The sequence below is a fragment of the Orcinus orca genome, chromosome X (genome assembly GCF_937001465.1).
Source record: "Orcinus orca chromosome X, mOrcOrc1.1, whole genome shotgun sequence".
NCBI classification, from domain to species: domain Eukaryota; kingdom Metazoa; phylum Chordata; class Mammalia; order Artiodactyla; family Delphinidae; genus Orcinus; species Orcinus orca.
In genome coordinates, this window is record NC_064580.1 from 119896960 (window position 1) to 119906529 (window position 9570).

Genomic DNA, 9570 nt, shown 5'->3' on the forward strand with positions numbered 1-9570 from the left:
TCAGGCAGGGCCCGCGAACGCCGCCGGAGCGGACTCGCACTGTCGGCCGCCGAGATCGAAGCCCGGCGCCCCCCGTCCCCCCGCCCCGCTCCCGTTACCCCCTCTGATCCCGGCGCCCGCCTTCCCCGCAGCGCTGCCTGGGCCCGCGCTGGTCGCCACCTACACTTTGGGGACTCCGCTGTTGGCAAGTGCCTGCACCGAGCGGTGGAATCTCAGTCCGGGAGTCGGCGACTCCTCGCCTCCGGCCAGCTGCCCAAGTTGAGACAGCCGGACTCTCCGCGAGAAGGGCGCGCTGGGATCTGGGTGTCAGTAGGGCAGAGAGTGAAACTGACCGCGGCGGCTGCCACCTCCCACCCCACCCCCACCCCCCGCATGCAGGCCCCTCCTCCTAGGGCTGGTCGCTCTGGCTGGCAAACTAGGCGCAGAGTGCCCACCACCCGGGATGGCCAACCCCAGACAAACGGAGTAAGGTGGGACTGGGGGCGAGTGCTGGAGAGGGATTAAGGGATCGACACGTCGCCTGGGGCACGCTAGTGACAAAACAGGGAACGTCCCTGAAGATTTGAACTAAAAGGAAAACTGCTCAGAAATTGTACAAGAGAGAGAGGGTTGGATGGGGAAGAAGAGAGAGCCTGGGAAAGGGAAGGGGGGACAGGGTGGCCCTGAAACATCCTGGGAAACCCTTTCCGCGATGGCCCTTTCTCGGCGCGCGGATACCCGGAAGCCCGGCGCTCTGTTGAGGGACTGGGGTCGCTGCTGTCAGGACTTGGTCCTCAGGGCGGTCCATTAATCAGAACATAGGCTCCAGCCTGGCGGTGGAGACGCAGCAGCGACTCCCATGAAGAAAATCCGTTTCCCCTTGTCCCACCCAACTCCACCCGCTCCTTAATTCGGTTTCGTTAATGGCATTAAACCAGGCGAAGAAATTATATAGATGGATTAGTCCTACTGAATCCCAGGCGGTGACTCAATTACAAGAGCCTGCTGTGGCTTTCAAGACCAGGAGAGTGGGCTGCCCCTGCCTCCAGCCCGGGTCTAAAGGTTGGCAACCCTCTAAATTCAATTTGCAGCCTCTGTCCTTGGTCTGGGAGGAACTCCAGGCCTATTTTTCTTGTAAATAATATCTAATAATCTGGAGGTTGATGACACAATGTGATTATCCAACCCAAGTTTAGATCATTAGTATCAGTACTCTGGGAAAGAAAGAATTTCTCTTCAAATGACCGGAATTCAAAAGGGGTGGAAACTTGGGTGGGTTTAGAGGAAAGATGAAGGGGAAAAGGGGAAAGAGTCCTCAGTTTACACCCAATAATAATCAGTTACTATGGATTTAGCACCTACCCTGTGCCAAACAGTGTGCTGAATGCTTTACATCATTATCTTATTTCATCTTCACAGCAGTCCTAGGAAGTGTTATTTCCATTTTACAAATGAGGAAACTGAGGCTCAGAGAGGTTAAGTAACTTGCCCAGAGGTCACACAGCTCGTAGTGGTGGAGCCTGGATAAAAAACTAGGAGAGCCAGGATAGGAAACCAGGTGGGTCTGTCTTTTCCGTGCTCTTCTATTAGACCACATGGTCTCTCAACACTCCTATCAGCCTGTTAAAAAGAGGGGGGAAGCACATTTTCACTGAACCTATCTGCCAATCTTGAACCCCTCAGTCTTTTTAAACTCCCTTAACTCAGCACGTTCAAACACACACACACACACACACACACACACACACACACACACTCCTCTCTTCTGTACACATAACATTTGCTTTGTCTACATAACTCCAGTAAGCAACAAGACCCTCTTTTGGGAAAAGGGTCAGTCTCTGTCTTGGGGGTTATTAAGCATGGTGTCCATCCTGAGTATCTCAGCTTTCCTGACACACTAAGATTTCCAGGGAAGTTTTCTGCACAGAGAAGACTCCCTCATCCCGCAAGCCCTATCACCTCTGGCACCTCCGGCACAGTTAACTTCCAGCTGGAAGCCAGATATCAACCCTGTTCCTTGAAGGACAATAATAGTTAACATACGACTAAACCTAGGTTAGTTAATATGATTGAGGTGAGTTGAAGAGATGTCTGCTTGGGAGTATTAGTGGAGTCTGCCTGTCCATGAACGCAAAAAGATAAAGCATGTTTCTTCACCATAAACCACTCTGCCAAAGAAATAATCAGAAGCTAAAGAAACTAGACATTTCATGCAAGAACAATATAGTGATGTGTGTTCATATGGGGGCAAATCAATGATGTCATAAAGGCATTCATGCCAGAGACCAAGAATCATGAATATTCAAGGACCAGGACAAGCAATCTCCTCTAAACAAAGCTTCTGAAGACCCTGCTAGGGGGGTCACGGGCAGCCTCTTTCATGAAAGGCATGGAGGCCTTCCCTTTCTCCAAGCCCTGTGAGAATATGAACAAAATGTCATTGGTACTGGCTCAAAAAAGGCACGCTCCAGTGTGTTCAGCCCCTGAGCGCCTTGTAATTTCGGGTGATCAGCCACAGGAAGATCTGACCTCTGAGATAGGGTATTCAGAGGGTGGTCTTTTCCCCACCACCAAATGGACTCAGTGTGGAAGCATCTCAGTGAAGCCCGGGCTTAGACTGGAGCACTTCTCTGCCCCTCCCAGATCCTTCTGCCCCATCCCACTGGGGTGGAAGCTCCTTCACTTTCACTCTAGCAATTGGTGCTATCTGATCCCTTCACTCCTCCCTGCCTTGTCACTATGGTAAAATGGTCCCTTCTGTCCTGTCTCTGTCCCTCCTACGAGAGAGAACTCCATTCATCTGACACAACATGGGGCACAGGGATTACCCTGTATAGTCAGGTAACTCAGTCCTGGAATTAAGGCAATATTCCAAAACAAAAGGCTGCAGGGCCACGCCCCTAAAGAGGGCCTGGTTGTTTTCCGGAGGGAGGAGCTGAGCTTGAGTCTTTGGTAGGAAAGTGGGAAAGCTACTGAGAGTCTCATCCTCTTGGCCCTATCATCTCCCTGGTGTCTGTTTCATGCCAGTCCCCAAATGTCCCAAGACACCAGCCTCTGGATTCCAGGTTTGCTCATCCTCCAGCAGCTCTGAGCAATGCTTCTGGGCAAGATGCCACTCGGTTCCATTGTCTGCGTGGGAGGGTAAGGGTAGGGTGAGTGGGGTCGTGGAGGACAGATACACTTAGGGCTTCTTCCTGTCAGGTTTGAACTGGCTGAGTGTAGAGCCATTGTCATCAGAAACCACCAAATTAGACGTTTCAGTGACAAGACTGCTTCTCACTGGACCAAATGTGGTTTTCATTTGTGAAAGCACTTCACAGCAGAAAGCTGGTTCAGAAGGAGGCAGCCTGGCAAAAGCTACACTTCCAGCCAGGATACCTGAGATAAAGCAAGGCCCAAGGGACCAAGATCTGGGAGTTGGAAGTCCCTTTGATTTTTAAGCTCACATCTCAGCACTTTGAATTTTGAGATCCAAATGCTAGAGCTCTGAAAGGACTCATTTCTGATGCAAACTCTACAGTGTTTATCTATGTCATGACTTAACATTGCTTTCTAGCAGCATCATAGGCAAGTTGGTGGATTTCTGTGACGTAAGAGTTGGGTAAAATATACTAAGACCCTACTGTGTAGCACAGGGAACTCTACTCAGTACTCTGTAATGGCCCATATGGGAAAAGAATCTAAAAACAAGAGTGGAAATATGTATGTGTATAACTGATTCACTTTATTGTACACCTGAAACTAACACAACACTGTAAATCAACTACACTCCACTAAAATTTTTTTTAAAAAAAGAGTTGGGTAAAGTAATCTCCAAAGATGGTGACTGTGGCCTGGCCATTGCGAGGTGGGTACTGACTCCTCCCCTTGATTCTGGGTGGCCTGTAACCGCTTCACTGGTGGAAGTGATGCTCTATTCGTTTTAGGCTAGGTTAGCAAAGGCCATGCAGCTTCTGCCTGGCCCTCTTAGGACGTTTGCTCTGCGGAAAGCCAGCCGGCATGATGTCAGCTTACCCGCAGACCACCATGGTGGAGACGTGACATCTAGGCTCTTCAGCTGACAGTGCTAGCTGAGCTCCCAGACGACAGCCAAACCATCAAATGACTGCAGCTCCAGGTGACATCTGACCTCAACCTTGTGAAAGACCCCTCAGTGGAGAACTACTCAGTGGCACCCTTCTCTAACTCCTGACCCATAATATTAGGAGCAGAATTAAATGGATGCTTTTAGGTGCTACATTTTAGGGTAATAAGTTGTGCAGAAATCGTAACTGGAATAGTGACCAACAATTTCTCCTAATCCTGTATGCATATGCCACTCCACCCTCTAGAGGTAATGTCCTCTTAAATCCAGGCTGGCCCTGTGGCTTGTTCTTACCAAAATAATGTGGCCGAAGTGATGCTGTGCCAGTTCCCGGCCAAACTTTAGGAGACCTGGCAGCTCCACTTTCTTTCTGGCGGAAGCCAACCACCACATAAGAAGGCAGACACCTTGACACCCATGTTGCGAGGAAGCCCAGGCAGGCTATGCAGAGAGACCACGTGAAGAGCCGAGAAACCCAGCTCACGGCAGGAACGAGGGTCCAGAACATGACCACGGTCAAGCCATCCAGCCAGAGCCCATCCATTCAGCTGCAAGGCTCCAGAATTCATGGAGTAGAAAAGAGCCAACTTTGCTGCGCCCTGTCCAAATTCCTGACCCACAGAACTGTGAGTAGAACTGAGAGTAGGGAAAAGTTGTAAGACAGAGAGATGTCCACGATTTATCTGAAAACAGCTTCACACTAAGATCTTTCCAATCTATACCAAACATATAAGTAATTCTTCTGCCTCCCTTGAACTTGAACATTTAGACCATTGTAATGCAATGTTGGCATGCCTGTCAGGAGTGAACATCTTTAAATGTTCTGTCACTTTCTTCTCTAGTGAAGGAGGAAACAATGAGCTAGAACTTGTTCAAGGATTCTCCCAAACAAGGAACATCACTAGGCAGCATCCCCACCCAGAGTCCCTATCAGTCCACAGCCTTCAGAATCTCCCGTGTCAAGAGGAAGGGGTCATCAAAGGTGGCCTTTTCCTAACGGCATGTTCCTGATGTTCTTTACACCTGAAACAGAGGACCTAGCCATCGTCTCTCCCAGTAAATAACACCCAAAAGACTCTGGCCAAGGTGGGCCAGAGATTTTCAGACCCTGCTCTTCCCTCCATGCTACTGGATACACTGCAATGCTAACAGAGAACATGTCAGGCGGAAAAAGATTATGTCTTACAAAATTCTTGGCTATAGCGGGCTTGGTTAGCACACTCCCATTTGCCCTTATCTTGAATCCTCAATGAGACTGTAAACTCCAAGGTGACAAGGACTGGGTTAAACTCTCCTAAGACGAACTGCCCCCATGCCCACTCCACGGTTTACACAGCGCCTGGCACATCAAAGGCGCAGGACATAGTCTCATCCTTGTAACAGCATTTATTTAATCTACTGGCTTTCCTGCTCCGCACTAAATCGTTATCCAGATTATGCCATTTTATACTCACAGCAACCCTCTGAATTAGTGACTATTATTAACTCCATTTTCCAGAGGAGAAAAGAAGCTCAGAGAGGTGAAACAACTTCCCCAGGATTGTAGTAAACGGACACACCCAGGAATGAGACTCGGGTAGGATCTCCCGTTTCCAAAGACCCTGCTCTTTCTACTCTGCGACACTGCATATTTTGTAAATGTTAGAAAATAATTAGTGGCTCTAAAACTTCTCTTTATTTAAAAATAAAGCCAAGCAGGGAATTCCCTGGCGGCCCAGTGGTTAAGACTCCACACTTCCAATGCAGGGGGCACAGGTTCAATCCCTGGTCGGGGAACTAAGATCCCACATGCCACAGGGCACGGGCAAAAAAAAATTTTTAAATAAATAAAGCCAAGCATTAGAGCAAGAACAGAGATCTCAGGGCTGACTTGGCTTTCATTCGCTTTCTGTCCATACCCGCCCCCCACATGGTAGACAGGGAGGTGTGCCAGTGGGATTCCCCTTCCAGGAAGGTCTTCCTATCCAGCTGTCAGGGGCCTGTCAGGGGGCAGCCTCTAGAGGTCAGCTCCTTCAGGGTCTGCCTCAGCTGCAGAACCCTGACCTCACCGGAAGTCATGTCCTTCCTGGGGCGGCCCACATCCCAGTGAACGAGGCCTGGCCATCTGCGCTCAATGCAGGCTCTCTGGCAGAGGGCACTCACGCCACAGCTCCCCACCTGATGGGCCGAGGCCTTGATGCGCCTGCATCGCAGTTCAACTTCTCCCTCTGCCCCATCCCACCTCCTCCCTCTTCCTTTTACAGGTGTTGATCCCTAATGAGCATCTTCCAGCACAAACTCCATCTGCTTTCAGAGATCCCAGCCTGTGACTCCTCTCTCTTTCTCTCCAACACTGTCTGACGGCCCAGGCTTTTGGTAAAGAGAGATTCTGAGAAACTTCCTCTTCTTCTGGTGATTTAAGTGACCATCACTGTGTTGCTAGTGCCTTTTGCCTCCAAGTTGCTTGGAACCCTCTTTGGAGCGTCAGGGTTTGGCGCTTGGATTTATACCTGCCCACAGAGCCCGGATACCCAGCTGCTACTGTCTATAACAGTTACATTTTAGGAAAAGAGGAATAACTTGCAGATGGTCAAGAAATTCCGAGCTGGGTTTCTAATGATGTGATGAGACACTTGTACCTGCACTCTCCTTACCTAGAAACTGTAACCCAGTTGGTGTGATTTTACTGGGCACAGAATGGATTTGCACCTGGCACATAGCTGGGGTGACGGTAACCATCACACTGTTGTTGGTAGAGCTGTAGCTGCCAGTCTGCGGCTGTGTTCTTCTCTAAGGGACTCGCCATACTCGGTTTCCCACTCCTGCGATTCTTTATTCTCCTCTGTTCCACTTCTGCCAGTGCAGCCTCCAGTGGTATTTTCCTTTCCATGTTCTCATCCCCTCTCCCACTAGCGGGGTCTAGCATGACTGTTCCCTATTACTTTTTTCTCCATATTTATTCACTCTGTTACATAAAGCCTCCCTTTTCCCTATATCACCCAGCCTGAAAGGTCAGGATTTACTGTGGTCTGCTTCTGGAGAGAGTATCTCAGATCAGTGATAGGAGATCTGCCTCCCTGCCACTCAGCCAGCAAAAGAGGAGCCCCTCTGAGGGTCCCCACTTACTACGGAATGAATGAAGCAACAGCATCATTTTTCTTCCCCATAGGCAAACACTAGAAGCATTGTCAAGGCAGCAAGACTAATGACCCAGAACTGGAGAGGCAATTAATAGATGGTGCTTTATAGAAATTGTCATTTCATACTTCTAACTGTCCTAAAAGTTAGATATTGTCACCCTTCATTTACAAATAATGAAAAGGGCTGAGAAAGAGCGATTTACCTGCCCGGGTAGCGGACAGCAGTAGAGGGATTTGAACGTAGGTCTTTCCGTTGCAAAAACCTAAGCAGTTTGCACTGCCAGATGCTGACATAGTCAAGAAGGCTCACCTACCAGTCTTGGCACTGGGCCACAGGATTCTGGAAGAATCCATGACCAGTGAGTGAGTGATGCTGTGGCTTTGGTGTTAGTGGAGAGGACGTCTCTGAGAGCCACGTCAAAGCATGCGCTCAAGAGAGCTACACACTGGGGCCAAAGGCAGAAGTCTCTCCAGAGGCCACTCCGCCACAGCCACAGTCCTACCCTGCGCCTCTTTGGTCTTCCTGCTGGGGTACTGAGCTCGACTGTCTGTGGTCAGCTCAGGTACCACTGCCACTCCTGACCAAGGCCAGGAACCAGGTTACCCAGAAGGCCCTCCGTTGTGTGATTCCAGCTTAGACTTTGCCACTGAGAGAAACAGACCTGGAAGGTGGGAATGAAGCAGAAGTCACTGTTCTCGGGACGCTGCGACATTCAAGACGGTGTGACGTCACACATCTCTCTATGAGCTTCCCCTTCCGGGTCACCTTTTTCAGCGAGACCTGGTGACTTCTCAGAATTCCAGTGAGTTCTGACTTCCTCACCCCCTCCAATGCTTCAAGTTGGAGTCATTATGTAACAGGGAAGAGCTAAATCGGACTCCCATGTTGGATCTGTTTTTTTGACTTTAACCTTTGCTTTTCGTTGCTCTTGTTATTATAATCACACATAACGGCCTGCCTCAGGGAACCCTGCCCCTCTGCCTGAATGTCCAACTAAAGTGCCTCTGTTCAGCTCACAGGGAGAGGATCTGACCCTGCCCACCTGTGGATGGCTGAAATTAACACACCCCCTCACAGAGGCTGGTCATTCCAGGAAATGTTTTGCAAGACTGATGGCCCTTTTTACTTCACTTCCTCACCACCTCTCCCTCTCTATTTTGCCTTTTTACTTACTTTACTTCCCTCTCTGAATCTATAAAAGAAACTGGCATCCAGACCCTGATAAGATGGTTATTTTGAGACATTAGTCTGCCATCTCCTCCGTCTGCCGGCTTTCCGAATAAAGTCGTCTTCCTTGCCTCAACACCTCGTCTCCGATTTATTGGCCTGTCGTGCGGTGAGCAGAGCGAGCTTGGACTCAGTAACAATTAGAGACATTTGAGCCTCTGGCGTAAACCTTGTGGACCTTCACTCTCCTAGCTACTCCCACTTTTTATAAATATATACATAGATATGGTTAGATAGATAGACAGATCTCTTCTTCCTGCAATATTTCAGTAGTTCTATTTTCACGACTGCGCCCAAACTGATACAGGTTCCACCCTGAGCCTCATCACCAGCCCTGTGTTATTAAAGAGCGACTCCCTGGAAGTGATGTAACTAAGGTCCAGTCATCTAAAAGCCTTTCTTCTTTCTCTTTAGAAACCACAGAAGATTCTGGGAAGATGGTGACCCAAGCATGGGTTGTTTCCATCCTCAACTCCAGGCTGCCTGCCTCTCCTCAGCCAAAAAGCTACTGAGGTCTGTGGAGAAAACTCGGATGTGAGCGAAGCCCTAGGCATTGTGGGAGTCTCAGCAGAAAGAAGTGTTGTCGCACCTTCTCCCTTGAGAGCTGAGCAAAGGTGGGGATGCAGCACCAGAAAGGCCCAGCCCAAGGAGACCAGGAGATCGGGAAACAGTATCAGATCTGTATTGCCCGTCTCCTAGGCCTCCTACGGGCCAAGAAAGAATGAAGTAAAGGAGCAGAGAGGCACTCTGCGAGGAGACCTAGGAAGAGGGCGGCTTCCTTCAGGTACTTAGTTTCCCACCACTTGAGGGCCTCCTAGCCTCTGCGGAGCTCTCAGAGACCCCTTCCACCGTGAGCTGACTGCTATGGGCCAACAACAAAATCCTTTATAACCATCTCTGTGCATCCAGCACCCAGTGGAAGGTTGATGAAGCAATGTATGTCTAAAGAAATAAACTGACTGGGGGATAACAAATGCCAACCTGAACAACCACAACAGCTATAACAACAAAATAGGAAATAGAGTCACAGATGTAGAGAACAAACTTACGGTTACCAAGGGGGGAAGAGGGGGTAGGGTGAGTTGGGAGATTGGGATTGACATATATACACTACTATGTATAAAATAAAGAACTAATGAGAACCTACTGTAGAGCAC